Source organism: Telmatherina bonti, assembly GCF_933228915.1.
Source record: "Telmatherina bonti genome assembly, chromosome: 23".
Taxonomy (NCBI): Eukaryota; Metazoa; Chordata; class Actinopteri; order Atheriniformes; family Telmatherinidae; genus Telmatherina; species Telmatherina bonti.
Window position 1 is genome coordinate 30,110,876 of NC_136632.1, and position 19,900 is coordinate 30,130,775.

A 19,900-nucleotide genomic window follows, 5' to 3' on the forward strand; every position below is an offset into this window, starting at 1 on the left:
CACCTGGTTCTACTGAGTCCACCTCCCTCCACCTGGTTTTACCTGGTTCCACCTGGGTCCACCTGGTTTTACCTGGTTCCACCTGGTTCCACCTGGTTCCACCTGGGTCCACCTGGTTTTACCTGGTTCCACCTGGGTCCACCTGGTATTACCTGGTTTTACCTGGTTCCACATGGGTCCACATGGGTCCACCTGGTTTTACCTGGTTCCACATGGGTCCACCTGGTTTTACCTGGTTCCACCTGGTTCCACCTGGGTCCACCTGGTTTTACCTGGTTCCACCTGGTTCCACATGGGTCCACCTGGTTGTAATGAGTCCACCTCCTTCCACCTGGTTTTACCTGGTTCCACCTGGTTCCACCTGGGTCCACCTGGTATTACCTGGTTTTACCTGGTTCCACATGGGTCCACCTGGTATTACCTGGTTTTACCTGGTTCCACATGGGTCCACCTGGTTCCACATGGGTCCACATGGGTCCACCTGGTTTTACCTGGTTCCACCTGGTTCCACGTGGGTCCACCTGGTTTTACCTGGTTCCACATGGGTCCACCTGGTTTTACCTAGTATTACCTGGTTCCACATGGTTCTACCTGGGTTTAGCTGGTATTACCTGGTTCCACCTGGTTCCACATGGTCCACCTGGTTTTACCTGGTTCCACATGGGTCCACCTGGTTCTACTGAGTCCACCTCCCTCCACCTGGTTTTACCTGGTTCCACCTGGGTCCACCTGGTTTTACCTGGTTCCACCTGGTTCCACATGGTCCACCTGGTTTTACCTGGTTCCACATGGGTCCACCTGGTTTTACCTGGTTCCACCTGGTTCCACCTGGTTCCACATGGTCCACCTGGTTCCACCTGGGTCCACCTGGTTTTACCTGGTTCCACCTGGTTTCACTTGGTTTTACCTGGTTCCACCTGGTTTCACTAGGTTCCACATGGGTCCACCTGGTTCTACTGAGTCCACCTCCTTCCACATGGTTTTACCTGGTTCCACCTGGTTCCACCTGGTTTTACCTGGTTCCACCTGGTTCCACCTGGGTCCACCTGGTTTTACCTGGTTCCACCTGGTTCCACATGGGTCCACCTGGTTCTAATGAGTCCACCTCCTTCCACCTGGTTTTACCTGGTTCCACCTGGTTCCACCTGGGTCCACCTGGTATTACCTGGTTTTACCTGGTTCCACATGGGTCCACCTGGTTCTAATGAGTCCACCTCCTTCCACCTGGTTTTACCTGGTTCCACCTGGTTCCACCTGGGTCCACCTGGTATTACCTGGTTTTACCTGGTTCCACATGGGTCCACCTGGTTCCACATGGGTCCACCTGGTTTTACCTGGTTCCACCTGGTTTCACTTGGTTTTACCTGGTTCCACCTGGTTTCACTAGGTTCCACATGGGTCCACCTGGTTCTACTGAGTCCACCTCCCTCCACCTGGTTTTACCTGGTTCCACCTGGGTCCACCTGGTTTTACCTGGTTCCACCTGGTTCCACCTGGGTCCACCTGGTTTTACCTGGTTCCACATGGTTCCACATGGGTCCACCTGGTTCTAATGAGTCCACCTCCCTCCACCTGGTTTTACCTGGTTCCACCTGGGTCCACCTGGTTTTACCTGGTTCCACCTCCTTCCACCTGGTTTTACCTGGTTCCACCTGGTTCCACCTGGGTCCACCTGGTATTACCTGGTTTTACCTGGTTCCACCTGGTTCCACATGGGTCCACCTGGTTTTACCTGGTTCCACCTGGTTCCACATGGGTCCACCTGGTTCTAATGAGTCCACCTCCTTCCACCTGGTTTTACCTGGTTCCACCTGGTTCCACCTGGGTCCACCTGGTTTTACCTGGTTCCACCTGGTTCCACCTGGGTCCACCTGGTTTTACCTGGTTCCACATGGTTCCACATGGTCCACCTGGTTTTACCTGGTTCCACCTGGGTCCACCTGGTTTTACCTGGTTCCACATGGGTCCACCTGGGTCCACCTGGTTTTACCTGGTTCCACATGGTTCCACATGGTCCACCTGGTTTTACCTGGTTCCACCTGGGTCCACCTGGTTTTACCTGGTTCCACCTGGTTTCACTTGGTTTTACCTGGTTCCACCTGGTTTCACTAGGTTCCACATGGGTCCACCTGGTTCTACTGAGTCCACCTCCTTCCACATGGTTTTACCTGGTTCCACCTGGTTCCACATGGTCCACCTGGTTTTACCTGGTTCCACATGGGTCCACCTGGTTTTACCTGGTTCCACCTGGTTCCACCTGGTTCCACATGGTCCACCTGGTTCCACCTGGGTCCACCTGGTTTTACCTGGTTCCACCTGGTTTCACTTGGTTTTACCTGGTTCCACCTGGTTTCACTAGGTTCCACATGGGTCCACCTGGTTCTACTGAGTCCACCTCCTTCCACATGGTTTTACCTGGTTCCACCTGGTTCCACCTGGTTTTACCTGGTTCCACCTGGTTCCACCTGGGTCCACCTGGTTTTACCTGGTTCCACCTGGTTCCACATGGGTCCACCTGGTTCTAATGAGTCCACCTCCTTCCACCTGGTTTTACCTGGTTCCACCTGGTTCCACCTGGGTCCACCTGGTATTACCTGGTTTTACCTGGTTCCACATGGGTCCACCTGGTTCTAATGAGTCCACCTCCTTCCACCTGGTTTTACCTGGTTCCACCTGGTTCCACCTGGGTCCACCTGGTATTACCTGGTTTTACCTGGTTCCACATGGGTCCACCTGGTTCCACATGGGTCCACCTGGTTTTACCTGGTTCCACCTGGTTTCACTTGGTTTTACCTGGTTCCACCTGGTTTCACTAGGTTCCACATGGGTCCACCTGGTTCTACTGAGTCCACCTCCCTCCACCTGGTTTTACCTGGTTCCACCTGGGTCCACCTGGTTTTACCTGGTTCCACCTGGTTCCACCTGGGTCCACCTGGTTTTACCTGGTTCCACATGGTTCCACATGGGTCCACCTGGTTCTAATGAGTCCACCTCCCTCCACCTGGTTTTACCTGGTTCCACCTGGGTCCACCTGGTTTTACCTGGTTCCACCTCCTTCCACCTGGTTTTACCTGGTTCCACCTGGTTCCACCTGGGTCCACCTGGTATTACCTGGTTTTACCTGGTTCCACCTGGTTCCACATGGGTCCACCTGGTTTTACCTGGTTCCACCTGGTTCCACATGGGTCCACCTGGTTCTAATGAGTCCACCTCCTTCCACCTGGTTTTACCTGGTTCCACCTGGTTCCACCTGGGTCCACCTGGTTTTACCTGGTTCCACCTGGTTCCACCTGGGTCCACCTGGTTTTACCTGGTTCCACATGGTTCCACATGGTCCACCTGGTTTTACCTGGTTCCACCTGGGTCCACCTGGTTTTACCTGGTTCCACATGGGTCCACCTGGGTCCACCTGGTTTTACCTGGTTCCACATGGTTCCACATGGTCCACCTGGTTTTACCTGGTTCCACCTGGGTCCACCTGGTTTTACCTGGTTCCACCTGGTTTCACTTGGTTTTACCTGGTTCCACCTGGTTTCACTAGGTTCCACATGGGTCCACCTGGTTCTACTGAGTCCACCTCCTTCCACATGGTTTTACCTGGTTCCACCTGGTTCCACATGGTCCACCTGGTTTTACCTGGTTCCACATGGGTCCACCTGGTTTTACCTGGTTCCACCTGGTTCCACCTGGTTCCACATGGTCCACCTGGTTCCACCTGGGTCCACCTGGTTTTACCTGGTTCCACCTGGTTTCACTTGGTTTTACCTGGTTCCACCTGGTTTCACTAGGTTCCACATGGGTCCACCTGGTTCTACTGAGTCCACCTCCTTCCACATGGTTTTACCTGGTTCCACCTGGTTCCACCTGGTTTTACCTGGTTCCACCTGGTTCCACCTGGGTCCACCTGGTTTTACCTGGTTCCACCTGGTTCCACATGGGTCCACCTGGTTCTAATGAGTCCACCTCCTTCCACCTGGTTTTACCTGGTTCCACCTGGTTCCACCTGGGTCCACCTGGTATTACCTGGTTTTACCTGGTTCCACATGGGTCCACCTGGTTCTAATGAGTCCACCTCCTTCCACCTGGTTTTACCTGGTTCCACCTGGTTCCACCTGGGTCCACCTGGTATTACCTGGTTTTACCTGGTTCCACATGGGTCCACCTGGTTCCACATGGGTCCACCTGGTTTTTCCTGGTTCCACCTCGTTTCACTTGGTTTTACCTGGTTCCACCTGGTTTCACTAGGTTCCACATGGGTCCACCTGGTTCTACTGAGTCCACCTCCCTCCACCTGGTTTTACCTGGTTCCACCTGGGTCCACCTGGTTTTACCTGGTTCCACCTGGTTCCACCTGGGTCCACCTGGTTTTACCTGGTTCCACCTGGTTCCACATGGGTCCACCTGGTTCTAATGAGTCCACCTCCCTCCACCTGGTTTTACCTGGTTCCACCTGGGTCCACCTGGTTTTACCTGGTTCCACCTCCTTCCACCTGGTTTTACCTGGTTCCACCTGGTTCCACCTGGGTCCACCTGGTATTACCTGGTTTTACCTGGTTCCACCTGGTTCCACATGGGTCCACCTGGTTTTACCTGGTTCCACCTGGTTCCACATGGGTCCACCTGGTTCTAATGAGTCCACCTCCTTCCACCTGGTTTTACCTGGTTCCACCTGGTTCCACCTGGGTCCACCTGGTATTACCTGGTTTTACCTAGTTCCACATGGGCCCACCTGGTTCCACCTGGGTCCACCTGGTTTTACCTGGTTCCACCTGGTTCCACCTGGGTCCACCTGGTTTTACCTGGTTCCACATGGGTCCACCTGGGTCCACCTGGTTTTACCTGGTTCCACATGGTTCCACATGGTCCACCTGGTTTTACCTGGTTCCACCTGGGTCCACCTGGTTTTACCTGGTTCCACCTGGTTTCACTTGGTTTTACCTGGTTCCACCTGGTTTCACTAGGTTCCACATGGGTCCACCTGGTTCTACTGAGTCCACCTCCTTCCACATGGTTTTACCTGGTTCCACCTGGTTCCACCTGGGTCCACCTGGTTTTACCTGGTTCCACCTGGTTCCACATGGGTCCACCTGGTTCTAATGAGTCCACCTCCTTCCACCTGGTTTTACCTGGTTCCACCTGGTTCCACATGGGTCCACCTGGTTCTAATGAGTCCACCTCCTTCCACCTGGTTTTACCTGGTTCCACCTGGTTCCACCTGGGTCCACCTGGTATTACCTGGTTTTATCTGGTTCCACATGGGTCCACCTGGGTCCACCTGGTTTTACCTGGTTCCACATGGTTCTACCTGGTTTTACCTAGTATTACCTGGTTCCACATGGTTCTACCTGGTTTTACCTAGTATTACCTGGTTCCACCTGGTTCTACCTGGTTTTACCTAGTATTACCTGGTTCCACATGGTTCTACCTGGTTTTACCTAGTATTACCTGGTTCCACCTGGTTCTACCTGGTTTTACCTAGTATTACCTGGTTCCACATGGTTCTACCTGGTTTTACCTAGTATTACCTGGTTCCACATGGTTCTACCTGGTTTTACCTAGTATTACCTGGTTCCACCTGGTTCTACCTGGTTTTACCTAGTATTACCTGGTTCCACATGGTTCTACCTGGTTTTACCTAGTATTACCTGGTTCCACATGGTTCTACCTGGTTTTACCTAGTATTACCTGGTTCCACATGGTCCACCTGGTTTTACCTGGTTCCACATGGTTCTACCTGGTTTTACCTAGTTTTACCTGGTTCCACCTGGTTCCACCTGGTTTTACCTAGTATTACCTGGTTCCACATGGTCCACCTGGTTTTACCTGGTTCCACATGGTTCTACCTGGTTTTACCTAGTTTTACCTGGTTCCACCTGGTTCCACCTGGTTTTACCTAGTATTACCTGGTTCCACATGGGTCCACCTGGGTCCACCTGGTTCCACCTGGTTCCACATGGTTCTACCTGGTTTTACCTAGTATTACCTGGTTCCACATGGTTCTACCTGGTTTTACCTAGTTTTACCTGGTTCCACCTGGTTTTACCTAGTATTACCTGGTTCCACATGGGTCCACCTGGGTCCACCTGGTTTTACCTGGTTCCACATGGTTCTACCTGGTTTTACCTAGTATTACCTGGTTCCACATGGTTCTACCTGGTTTTACCTAGTATTACCTGGTTCCACATGGTTCTACCTGGTTTTACCTAGTATTACCTGGTTCCACATGGTTCTACCTGGTTTTACCTAGTATTACCTGGTTCCACATGGTTCTACCTGGTTTTACCTAGTATTACCTGGTTCCACATGGTTCTACCTGGTGTTCCTGGTTTGACTTCCATCAGTCTAAGTTTCTGTCCTCTACAGAGAGATGGACTGAATAAAACCAGCCAAAATGATGACAGTGAACCCATCACATGTCAGACAGAATAGCTCAGACAGTTAGAAGTTACTCTGATAATTGGAGACCTGCTGGGTTCCTGTTCAGTTCCAGTCTGTATGTTTTTATACTGGACCATCAGCATTGCTTTGCATCCTAAGCAACCAGCCTACGCTACATAACTAGCATGGTGTAGAGCTCCACCAGTAGATGGATAGCTCACTTAGAAGCTCCTCTGCTCCCCTTACGGGACACGCTGGTTCGCTTCCACCTTAAGGCCTCGTAGTAGAGTGTATAGCTGAGGTAGGTAAGGAGAGAGTAGGCAGGAGGTGCAACTAGCTGAGGAAAAGGCAGGAGTTATCTAGAGAGGATATGTAGGGAGGGAGGAGACAGGAGAGAACGGCGGGGTGGAGGAGACAGGAGAGAACGGCGGGGTGGAGGAGACAGGAGAGAACGGCGGGGTGGAGGAGACAGGAGAGAACGGCGGGGTGGAGGAGACAGGAGAGAACGGCGGGGTGGAGGAGACAGGAGAGAACGGCGGGGTGGAGGAGACAGGAGAGAACGGCGGGGTGGAGGAGACAGGAGAGAACGGTGGGGTGGAGGAGACAGGAGAGAACGGCGGAGGGGAGGCAGTTAGGAGACAGTGGAAGTGTGTTCAGACAAGGAGGAGATAGGAAAGAAGCTTGCAGGCAGTACACACCAAGGAGTGGAAGTAGGTAGGAGATGGTGGACAGGGAGGTAACAGGAGATAGTAGAGTTGAACCAACTTGTCTCAAAGCCCTGAAGTCTCATCCATCTCTAACTCCTTTACCTACCATCTATAGATCTGCAGGTGCTTCTGTTACTGTCTACTCTGATTTACCTTCATTCTAGGTGCTACTTCCCTGTTTTACACTACAGAGACTCACATTCCTACTCCTTCCCACTGACGCCCTGCTCTACACCTACCTACACCCCCCCAGTGTATAGCTACGCTGGGTGGGGTGTAGGTACACTCTGCTACGAGGCCTTAAGGCAGAAGCGAACCAGCGTGTCCCGTAAGGGGAGCAGATGAGCTTCTAAGTGAGCTATCTATCTGCTGGTGGAACTCTGCGTCATGTAGCATAGAAACGTCATGTAGCATAGAAACGTTTCTTCAGGGAATAAAGAGACAATCCCTCCCTCTGATGGGGGAGCACTGAAGGTGCTCTTCAGGTTGACTGAAGGCAGAAGCGAACCAGCGTGTCCCGTAAGGGGAGCAGATGAGCTTCTAAGTGAGCTATCTATCTGCTGGTGGAACTCTGCGTCATGTAGCATAGAAACGTCATGTAGCATAGAAACGTTTCTTCAGGGAATAAAGCGACAAGCAAGGATCCATAACTCTGATCGGAGAGCATTGAAGCTGCTCTTCAGCTTGACTGGGCCGTCGCCCTGTTGCCATGGCGACAGGACCTTTATGAGGACAAACCGGACCGAGTCGGATCGGACTGAAAGGATTTTATTTCCACAAAGAAACCGTTCTGGAGGTTTTAGAGACAGAAATCTTCTGCTGGTTCCATGAGGTTTTATCTGTCTGCAGCTTGATTTTACTGCAGCTCCTGAACACACCACTGGTCCAGCTTGCTGTGGACCTGCTCTGGCAGTAAAACCGGTCTACGTCTGGTCTGAGGTTCTGGTCGGGCTCCGCTGTTCCACAGAAGTTTCATACGAACCTCCATCCACTTCATGTTTGTCCTCCACCTGCAGACAGTCAAAGTCGTCCTCGCTCGGTACCCGAATCTGTTTTCTCAGAGACTCAACTTGGATCTGATCAGCAGTGGGACTCACTGTGACGGCAGGTTTCATGGACTTTATCGGTTCTGGTCCGGATTCATAGACCGGGTTACAGATGCTGTGGCTGCAGTTTGCTGCTGCAGCTTCATCCTCGCCATCGTCCTCCTGTTGGACCCAAGACGGAGACATTCAGCCATTTACTAAACCCAGTAACAGGAGTAATCAAACCAGGTGGAACCAGGTGGAACAGGTGGAACCAGATAAAACCAGGTGGAACCAGGTAGAACCAGGTGGAACCAGATAAAAACCAGGTGGAACCAGGTAGAACCAGATAAAACCAGGTGGAACCAGGTAGAACCAGGTGGAACCAGATAAAACCAGGTGGAACCAGGTAGAACCAGGTGGAACCAGATAAAACCAGGTGGAATCAGGCAGAACCAGGTGGAACCGGATAAAACCAGGTGGAACCAGACAAAACCAGATAAAAACCAGGTGGAACCAGGTAGGACCAGGTGAGACCAGATAAAAACCAGGTGGAACCAGGTAGAACCAGGTGGAACCGGATAAAACCAGGTGGAACCAGGTGGAACCAGATGAAACCAGGTGGAATCAGACAAAACCAGATAAAACCACATAAAACCAGATGGAACCAGATAAAACCAGGTGGAACCAGGTAGAACCAGGTTGAACCAGATAAAACCAGGTGGAACCAGGTAGAACCAGGTGGAACCAGGTGGAACCAGATAAAACCAGGTGGAACCAGACAAAACCAGATAAAACCAGATAAAACCAGATAAAACCAGATGGAACCAGATAAAACCAGGTGGAACCAGGTAGAACCAGGTGGAACCAGATAAAACTAGGTGGAACCAGATAATACTAGGTGGAACCAGGTAGAACCAGGTGGAACCAGATAAAGCCAGGTGGAACCAGACAAAACCAGATAAAAACCAGGTGGAACCAGGTAGGACCATGTGAGACAAGATAAAAACCAGGTGGAACCGAATAAAACCAGGTGGAATCAGGTAGAACCAGGTGGAACCAGGTGGAACCAGATAAAACCAGATAAAACCAGATGGAACCAGATAAAACCAAGTGGAACCAGGTAGAACCAGGTGGAACTAGATAAAACTAGGTGGAACCAGATAATACTAGGTGGAACCAGGTAGAACCAGGTGGAACCAGGTAGAACCAGATAAAACCAGGTGGAACCAGGTAGAACCAGGTGGAAACAGATAAAACTAGGTAGAACCAGGTAGAACCAGGTGGAACCAGATAAAACCAGGTGGAAACAGGCAGAACCATGTGGAACCGGATAAAACCAGGTGGAACCAGACAAAACCAGATTAAAAACCAGGTGGAACCAGGTAGAACCAGGTGGAACCGGATAAAACCAGGTGGAACCAGGTAGAACCAGGTGGAACCAGGTGGAACCAGATGAAACCAGGTGGAATCAGACAAAACCAGATAAAACCAGATGGAACCAGGTGGAACCACATAAAACCAGGTGGAACCAGACAAAACCAGATAAAACCAGATGGAACCAGATAAAACCAGGTGGAACCAGGTAGAACCAAGTAGAACCAGATAAAACCAGGTGGAACCAGGTAGAACCAGGTGGAAGCAGGTGGAACCAGATAAAACCAGGTGGAACCAGACAAAACCAGACAAAACCAGAAAAAACCAGGTGGAACCAGATAAAACTAGGTGGAACCAGATAATACTAGGTGGAACCAGGTAGAACCAGGTGGAACCAGGTAGAACCAGATAAAACCAGGTGGAACCAGGTAGAACCAGGTGGAAACAGATAAAACTAGGTGGAACCAGGTAGAACCAGGTGGAACCAGATAAAACCAGGTGGAAACAGGCAGAACCATGTGGAACCGGATAAAACCAGGTGGAACCAGACAAAACCAGATTAAAAACCAGGTGGAACCAGGTAGAACCAGGTGGAACCGGATAAAACCAGGTGGAACCAGGTAGAACCAGGTGGAACCAGGTGGAACCAGATGAAACCAGGTGGAATCAGACAAAACCAGATAAAACCAGATGGAACCAGGTGGAACCACATAAAACCAGGTGGAACCAGACAAAACCAGATAAAACCAGATGGAACCAGATAAAACAAGGTGGAACCAGGTAGAACCAAGTAGAACCAGATAAAACCAGGTGGAACCAGGTAGAACCAGGTGGAACCAGATAAAACCAGGTGGAAACAGACAAAACCAGACAAAACCAGATAAAACCAGATGGAACCAGATAAAACCAGGTGGACCCAGGTAGAACCAGGTGGAACCAGATAAAACCAGGTGGAACCAGACAAAACCAGATAAAGACCAGGTGGAACCAGATAGGACCATGTCAGACCAGATAAAAACCAGGTGGAACCAGGTAGAACCAGGTGGAACCGGATAAAACCAGGTGGAATCAGGTAGAACCAGGTGGAACCAGGTGGAACCAGATAAAACCAGGTGGAACCAGACAAAACCAGATAAAACCAGATGGAACCAGATGGAACCAGGTAGAACCAGGTTGAACCAGGTGGAACCAGATAAAACCAGGTGGAATCAGGTAGAACCAGGTGGAATCAGGTAGAACCAGGTGGAACCAGATAAAACCAGATGGAACCAGGTAGAACCAGGTGGAACCGGATAAAACCAGGTGGAGTCAGGTAGGACCAGATAAAACCAGGTGGAACCATACAAAACCAGGTGGAATCAGACGAAACCAGATAAAACCAGATGGAACCAGGTAGAACCAGGTTGAACCAGGTGGAACCAGATAAAACCAGGTGGAATCAGGTAGAACCAGGTGGAATCAGGTAGAACCAGGTGGAACCAGGTAGAACCAGGTGGAACCAGATAAAACCAGGTGGAATCAGGTAGAACCAGGTGGAATCAGGTAGAACCAGGTGGAACCAGGTAGAACCAGGTGGAATCAGGTAGAACCAGGTGGAACCAGATAAAACCAGGTGGAACCAGGTAGAACCAGGTGGAACCGGATAAAACCAGGTGGAATCAGGTAGAACCAGATAAAACCAGGTGGAACCAGATAAAACCAGGTGGAATCAGACAAAACCAGATAAAACCAGATGGAACCAGGTAGAACCAGGTTGAACCAGGTGGAACCAGATAAAACCAGGTGGAATCAGGTAGAACCAGGTGGAATCAGGTAGAACCAGGTTGAACCAGGTGGAACCAGATAAAACCAGGTGGAATCAGGTAGAACCAGGTGGAATCAGGTAGAACCAGGTGGAACCAGATAAAACCAGGTGGAACCAGGTAGAACCAGGTGGAACCAGATAAAAGCAGGTGGAACCAGATAAAACCAGGTGGAATCAGACAAAACCAGATAAAACCAGATGGAACGAGATGGAACCAGGTAGGACCAGGTGGAACCAGGTGGAACCAGATAAAACCAGGTGGAATCAGGTTGAACCAGGTGGAACCAGATAAAACCAGGTGGAACCAGATAAAACCAAGTGGAACCAGACAAAACCAGATGGAACCAGATGGAACCAGATAAAACCAGGTGGAACCAGGTAGAACCAGGTGGAACCGGATAAAACCAGGTGGAATCAGGTAGAACCAGATAAAACCAGGTGGAACCAGATAAAACCAGGTGGAATCAGACAAAACCAGATAAAACCAGATGGAACCAGGTAGAACCAGGTTGAACCAGGTGGAACCAGATAAAACCAGGTGGAATCAGGTAGAACCAGGTGGAATCAGGTAGAACCAGGTGGAACCAGATAAAACCAGGTGGAATCAGGTAGAACCAGGTGGAACCAGGTGGAACCAGGTAGAACCAGGTTGAACCAGGTGGAACCAGATAAAACCAGGTCAAATCAGGTAGAACCAGGTGGAACCAGATAAAACCAGGTGGAACCAGGTAGAACCAGGTGGAACCGGATAAAACCAGGTGGAATCAGGTAGAACCAGATAAAACCAGGTGGAACCAGATAAAACCAGGTGGAATCAGACAAAACCAGATAAAACCAGATGGAACCAGGTAGAACCAGGTTGAACCAGGTGGAACCAGATAAAACCAGGTGGAATCAGGTAGAACCAGGTGGAATCAGGTAGAACCAGGTTGAACCAGGTGGAACCAGATAAAACCAGGTGGAATCAGGTAGAACCAGGTGGAATCAGGTAGAACCAGGTGGAACCAGATAAAACCAGGTGGAACCAGGTAGAACCAGGTGGAACCAGATAAAAGCAGGTGGAACCAGATAAAACCAGGTGGAATCAGACAAAACCAGATAAAACCAGATGGAACCAGATGGAACCAGCTGGAACCTGATAAAACCAGGTGGAATCAGGTAGAACCAGGTGGAACCAGATAAAACCAGGTGGAACCAGATAAAACCAAGTGGAACCAGACAAAACCAGATGGAACCAGATAAAACCAGGTGGAACCAGGTAGAACCAGGTGGAACCGGATAAAACCAGGTGGAATCAGGTAGAACCAGATAATACCAGGTGGAACCAGATAAAACCAGGTGGAATCAGACAAAACCAGATAAAACCAGATGGAACCAGGTAGAACCAGGTTGAACCAGGTGGAACCAGATAAAACCAGGTGGAATCAGGTAGAACCAGGTGGAACCAGATAAAACCAGGTGGAACCAGACAAAACCAGATAGAACCAGATGGAACCAGGTAGAACCAGGTTGAACCAGGTGGAACCAGATAAAACCAGGTGGAATCAGGTAGAACCAGGTGGAACCAGATAAAACCAGGTGGAACCAGGTAGTACCAGGTGGAACCGGATAAAACCAGGTGGAATCAGGTAGAACCAGATAAAACCAGGTGGAACCAGATAAAACCAGGTGGAATCAGACAAAACCAGATAAAACCAGATGGAACCAGGTAGAACCAGGTTGAACCAGGTGGAACCAGATAAAACCAGGTGGAATCAGGTAGAACCAGGTGGAATCAGGTAGAACCAGGTGGAACCAGGTAGAACCAGGTGGAATCAGGTAGAACCAGGTGGAACCAGATAAAACCAGATAAAACCAGATGGAACAGGGTGGAACCAGATAAAACCAGGTGGAACCAGGTAGAACCAGGTGGAACCAGATAAAACCAGGTGGAATCAGGTAGAACCAGGTGGAAACAGATAAAACCAGGTGGAACCAGGTAGAACCAGGTGGAACCAGATGGAACCAGACAAAACCAGATAAAACCAGATGGAACCAGGTAGAACCAGGTTGAACCAGGTGGAACCAGGTTGAACCAGATAAAACCAGGTGGAATCAGGTAGAACCAGGTGGAAACAGATAAAACCAGGTGGAACCAGGTAGAACCAGGTGGAACCAGATAAAACCAGGTGGAACAAGACAAAACCAGATAAAACCAGATGGAACCAGATAAAACCAGGTGGAACCAGATAAAACCAGACAAAACCAGACAAAACCAGATGGAACCAGATAAAACCAGGTGGAACCAGACAAAACCAGATAAAAACCAGGTGGAACCAGGTAGAACCAGGTGGAACCGGATAAAACCAGGTGGAACCAGGAAGAACCAGGTGGAACCAGATAAAACCAGACAAAACCAGACAAAACCAGATGGAACCAGATAAAACCAGGTGGAACCAGATGAAACCAGGTGGAACCAGACAAAACCAGATAAAACCAGGTAGAACCAGGTGAAACCAGATAAAACCAGGTGGAACCAGACAAAACCAGATAAAACCAAATGGAACCAGATGGAACCAGGTAGGGCCAGGTGGAACCAGGTGGAACCAGATAAAATCAGGTAGAACCAGATAAAACCAGGTGGAACCAGGTAGAACCAGATAAAACCAGGTGGAACCAGGTAGAACCAGGTGGAACCAGATAAAACCAGGTGGAACCAGACAAAACCAGGTAGAACCAGGTGGAACCAGATAAAACCAGGTGGAACCAGGTAGAACCAGGTGGAACCAGATAAAACCAGGTGGAATCAGGTAGAACCAGGTGGAACCAGATAAAACCAGGTGGAATCAGACAAAACCAGATAAAACCAGGTGGAATCAGGTAGAACCAGGTGGAACCAGATAAAACCAGGTGGAATCAGGTAGAACCAGGTGGAACCAGGTGGAACCAGGTAGGACCAGGTGGAACCAGATAAAACCAGGTGGAACCAGATAAAACCAGGTGGAACCAGATAAAACCAGGTGCAACCAGACAAAACCAGGTGGAATCAGGTAGAACCAGGTGGAACCAGGTAGGGCCAGGTGGAACCAGGTTGAACCAGACAAAACCAGATGGAACCAGATGGAACCAGATAAAACCAGGTGGAACCAGGTAGAACCAGGTGGAACCAGATAAAACCAGGTGGAACCAGGTGGAACCAGGTGGAACCAGATGAAACCAGGTGGAACCAGACAAAACCAGATAAAACCAGGTAGAAACAGGTGAAAACAGATAAAACCAGATGGAACCAGATAAAACCAGGTGGAAGCAGATAAAACCAGGTGGAACCAGACAAAACCAGATGGAACCAGATGGAACCAGATAAAACCAGGTGGAACCAGACAAAACCAGATAAAACCAAATGGAACCAGATGGAACCAGGTAGGGCCAGGTGGAACCAGGTTGAACCAGACAAAACCAGATGGAACCAGATAAAACCAGGTGGAACCAGGTAGAAACAGGTGAAAACAGATAAAACCAGATGGAACCAGATGAAACCAGGTGGAACCAGATAAAATCAGGTGGAACCAGACAAAACCAGATAAAACCAGGTGAAACCAGGTGAAACCAGGTAGGGCCAGGTGGAACCAGGTTGAACCAGACAAAACCAGATGGAACCAGATAAAACCAGGTGGAACCAGGTAGAACCAGGTGGAACCAGATAAAACCAGGTGGAACCAGGTGGAACCAGATAAAACCAGGTGGAATCAGGTGGAACCAGATAAAACCAGGTGGAGCCAGGTAGAACCAGGTGGAACCAGATAAAACCAGGTGGAACCAGGTAGAACCAGGTGGAACCAGATAAAACCAGGTGGAACCAGGTAGAACCAGATAAAACCAGACAAAACCAGATGGAACCAGATAAAACCAGGTGGAACCAGATGAAACCAGGTGGAACCAGATAAAACCAGATAAAACCAGGTAGAACCAGGTGAAACCAGATAAAACCAGGTGGAACCAGACAAAACCAGATAAAACCAAATGGAACCAGATGGAACCAGGTAGGGCCAGTTGGAACCAGGTGGAACCAGATAAAACCAGGTAGAACCAGATAAAACCAGGTGGAACCAGGTAGAACCAGGTAGAACCAGATAAAACCAGGTGGAATCAGGTAGAACCAGGTGGAACCAGATAAAACCAGGTGGAACCAGGTGGAACCAGATGAAACCAGGTGGAATCAGACAAAACCAGATAAAACCAGATGGAACCAGAAAAACCAGATGGAACCAGGTGGAACCAGATAAAACCAGGTGGAATCAGACAAAACCAGATAAAAAAAGATGGAACCAGGTTGAACCAGATAAAACCAGGTGGAACCAGATGGAACCAGGTAGGGCCAGGTGGAACCAGGTAGAACCAGATAAAACCAGGTGGAACCAGACAAAACCAGATAAAACCAGATGGAACAGGGTGGAACCAGATAAAACCAGGTGGAACCAGGTAGAACCAGGTGGAAACAGGTTGAACCAGATAAAACCAGGTGGAATCAGGTAGAACCAGGTGGAAACAGATAAAACCAGGTGGAACCAGGTAGAACCAGGTGGAACCAGATAAAACCAGACAAAACCAGATAAAACCAGATAAAACCAGATGGAACCAGGTAGAACCAGGTTGAACCAGGTGGAACCAGGTTGAACCAGATAAAACCAGGTGGAATCAGGTAGAACCAGGTGGAAACAGATAAAACCAGGTGGAACCAGGTAGAACCAGGTGGAACCAGATAAAACCAGGTGGAACCAGACAAAACCAGATAAAACCAGATGGAACCAGATAAAACCAGGTGGAACCAGATAAAACCAGACAAAACCAGACAAAACCAGATGGAACCAGATAAAACCAGGTGGAACCAGATGAAACCAGGTGGAACCAGACAAAACCAGATAAAACCAGGTAGAACCAGGTGGAACCAGACAAAACCAGATAAAAACCAGGTGGAACCAGGTAGAACCAGGTGGAACCGGATAAAACCAGTTGGAACCAGGAAGAACCAGGTGGAACCAGATAAAACCAGACAAAACCAGACAAAACCAGATGGAACCAGATAAAACCAGGTGGAAACAGATGAAACCAGGTGGAACCAGACAAAACCAGATAAAACCAGGTAGAACCAGGTGAAACCAGATAAAACCAGGTGGAACCAGACAAAACCAGATAAAACCAAATGGAACCAGATGGAACCAGGTAGGGCCAGGTGGAACCAGGTGGAACCAGATAAAGCCAGGTAGAACCAGATAAAATCAGGTGGAACCAGGTAGAACCAGATAAAACCAGGTGGAATCAGGTAGAACCAGGTGGAACCAGATAAAACCAGGTGGAACCAGGTGGAACCAGATGAAACCAGGTGGAACCAGATAAACCCAGGTGGAATCAGACAAAACCAGATAAAACCAGATGGAACCAGAAAAACCAGATGGAACCAGGTGGAACCAGATAAAACCAGGTGGAATCAGACAAAACCAGATAAAAACAGATGGAACCAGGTTGAACCAGATAAAACCAGGTGGAACCAGATGGAACGAGGTAGGGCCAGGTGGAACCAGGTAGAACCAGATAAAACCAGGTGGAACCAGACAAAACCAGATAAAACCAGATGGAACAGGGTGGAACCAGATAAAACCAGGTGGAACCAGGTAGAACCAGGTGGAACCAGGTTGAACCAGATAAAACCAGGTGGAATCAGGTAGAACCAGGTGGAAACAGATAAAACCAGGTGGAACCAGGTAGAACCAGGTGGAACCAGGTAGAACCAGGTGGAACCAGATAAAACCAGACAAAACCAGATAAAACCAGATGGAACCAGGTAGAACCAGGTTGAACCAGGTGGAACCAGGTTGAACCAGATAAAACCAGGTGGAATCAGGTAGAACCAGGTGGAAACAGATAAAACCAGGTGGAACCAGGTAGAACCAGGTGGAACCAGAAAAAACCAGGTGGAACCAGACAAAACCAGATAAAACCAGATGGAACCAGATAAAACCAGGTGGAACCAGATAAAACCAGACAAAACCAGACAAAACCAGAAGGAACCAGATAAAACCAGGTGGAACCAGATGAAACCAGGTGGAACCAGACAAAACCAGATAAAACCAGGTAGAACCAGGTGGAACCAGACAAAACCAGATAAAAACCAGGTGGAACCAGGTAGAACCAGGTGGAACCGGATAAAACCTGATGGAACCAGGAAGAACCAGGTGGAACCAGGTGGAACCAGATAAAACCAGACAAAACCAGACAAAACCAGATGGAACCAGATAAAACCAGGTGGAACCAGATGAAACCAGGTGGAACCAGACAAGACCAGATAAAACCAGGTAGAACCAGGTGAAACCAGATAAAACCAGGTGGAACCAGACAAAACCAGATAAAACCAAATGGAACCAGATGGAACCAGGTAGGGCCAGTTGGAACCAGGTGGAACCAGATAAAATCAGGTAGAACCAGATAAAACCAGGTGGAACCAGGTAGAACCAGGTGGAACCAGATAAAACCAGGTGGAACCAGGTAGAACCAGGTGGAACCAGATAAAACCAGGTGGAACCAGGTAGAACCAGGTGGAACCAGATAAAACCAGGTGGAATCAGGTAGAACCAGGTGGAACCAGATAAAACCAGGTGGAATCAGACAAAACCAGATAAAACCAGGTGGAATCAGGTAGAACCAGGTGGAACCAGATAAAACCAGGTGGAATCAGGTAGAACCAGGTGGAACCAGGTGGAACCAGGTAGAACCAGGTGGAACCAGATAAAACCAGGTGGAACCAGATAAAACCAGGTGGAACCAGATAAAACCAGGTGGAACCAGACAAAACCAGATAAAACCAGATGGAACCAGATAAAACCAGGTGGAACCAGATAAAAACCAGGTGGAACCAGGTAGAACCAGGTGGAACCAGATAAAACCAGGTGGAACCAGACAAAACCAAATGGAACCAGGTAGGGCCAGATAAAACCAGGTGGAACCAGGTAGAACCAGGTGGAACCAGATAACACCAGGTGGAATCAGGTAGAACCAGGTGGAACCAGATAAAACCAGGTGGAACCAGATAAAACCAGGTGGAACCAGATAAAACCAGGTTGAACCAGGTAGAACCAGGTGGAACCAGATAAAACCAGGTGGAACCAGGTAGAACCAGGTGGAACCAGATAAAACCAGGTGGAACCAGATAAAACCAGGTAGAACCAGATAAAACCAGGTAGAACCAGGTGGAACCAGATACAACCAGGTGGAACCAGGTAGAACCAGGTGGAATCAGATAAAACCAGGTGGAACCAGGTAGAACCAGGTGGAACCAGATAAAACCAGGTGGAACCAGATAAAACCAGGTAGAACCAGATAAAACCAGGTAGAACCAGGTGGAACCAGATAAAACCAGGTGGAATCAGACAAAACCAGATAAAACCAGATGGAACCAGATGGAACCAGGTAGGACCAGGTGGAACCAGGTGGAACCAGATAAAACCAGGTGGAATCAGGTAGAACCAGGTGGAACCAGATAAAACCAGGTGGAACCAGATAAAACCAGATAAAACCAGGTGGAACCAGATAAAACCAGGTGGAATCAGGTAGAACCAGGTGGAACCAGATAAAACCAGGTGGAACCAGGTGGAACCAGGTAGAACCAGGTGGAACCAGATAAAACCAGGTGGAACCAGATACAACCAGGTGGAACCAGGTAGAACCAGGTGGAACCAGATAAAACCAGGTGGAACCAGGTAGAACCAGGTGGAACCAGATATAACCAGGTGGAATCAGGTAGAACCAGGTGGAACCAGATAAAACCAGGTGGAACCAGATAAAACCAGATAAAACCAGGTGGAACCAGATAAAACCAGGTGGAATCAGGTAGAACCAGGTGGAACCAGATAAAACCAGGTGGAACCAGGTGGAACCAGGTAGAACCAGGTGGAACCAGATAAAACCAGGTGGAACCAGATAAAACCAGGTGGAACCAGGTAGAACCAGGTGGAACCAGATAAAACCAGGTGGAACCAGACAAAACCAGATAAAACCAGATGGAACCAGGTAGAACCAGGTGGACCCAGATAAAACCAGGTGGAACCAGACAAAACCAGATGGAACCAGATGGAACCAGATAAAACCAGATGGAACCAGGTAGAACCAGGTGGAACCAGATAAAACCAGGTGGAATCAGGTAGAACCAGGTGGAACCAGATAAAACCAGGTGGAACCACATAAAACCAGGTGGAACCAGGTAGAACCAGGTGGAACCAGATAAAAGCAGGTGGAACCAGATAAAACCAGGTGGAACCAGGTAGAACCAGGTGGACCCAGATAAAACCAGGTGGAACCAGACAAAACCAGATGGAACCAGATGGAACCAGATAAAACCAGGTGGAACCAGGTAGAACCAGGTGGAACCAGATAAAACCAGGTGGAATCAGGTAGAACCAGGTGGAACCAGATAAAACCAGGTGGAATCAGGTAGAACCAGGTGGAACCAGATAAAACCAGGTGGAACCAGGTAGAACCAGGTGGAACCAGATAAAACCAGGTGGAACCAGATAAAACCAGGTAGAACCAGATAAAACCAGGTAGAACCAGGTGGAACCAGATACAACCAGGTGGAACCA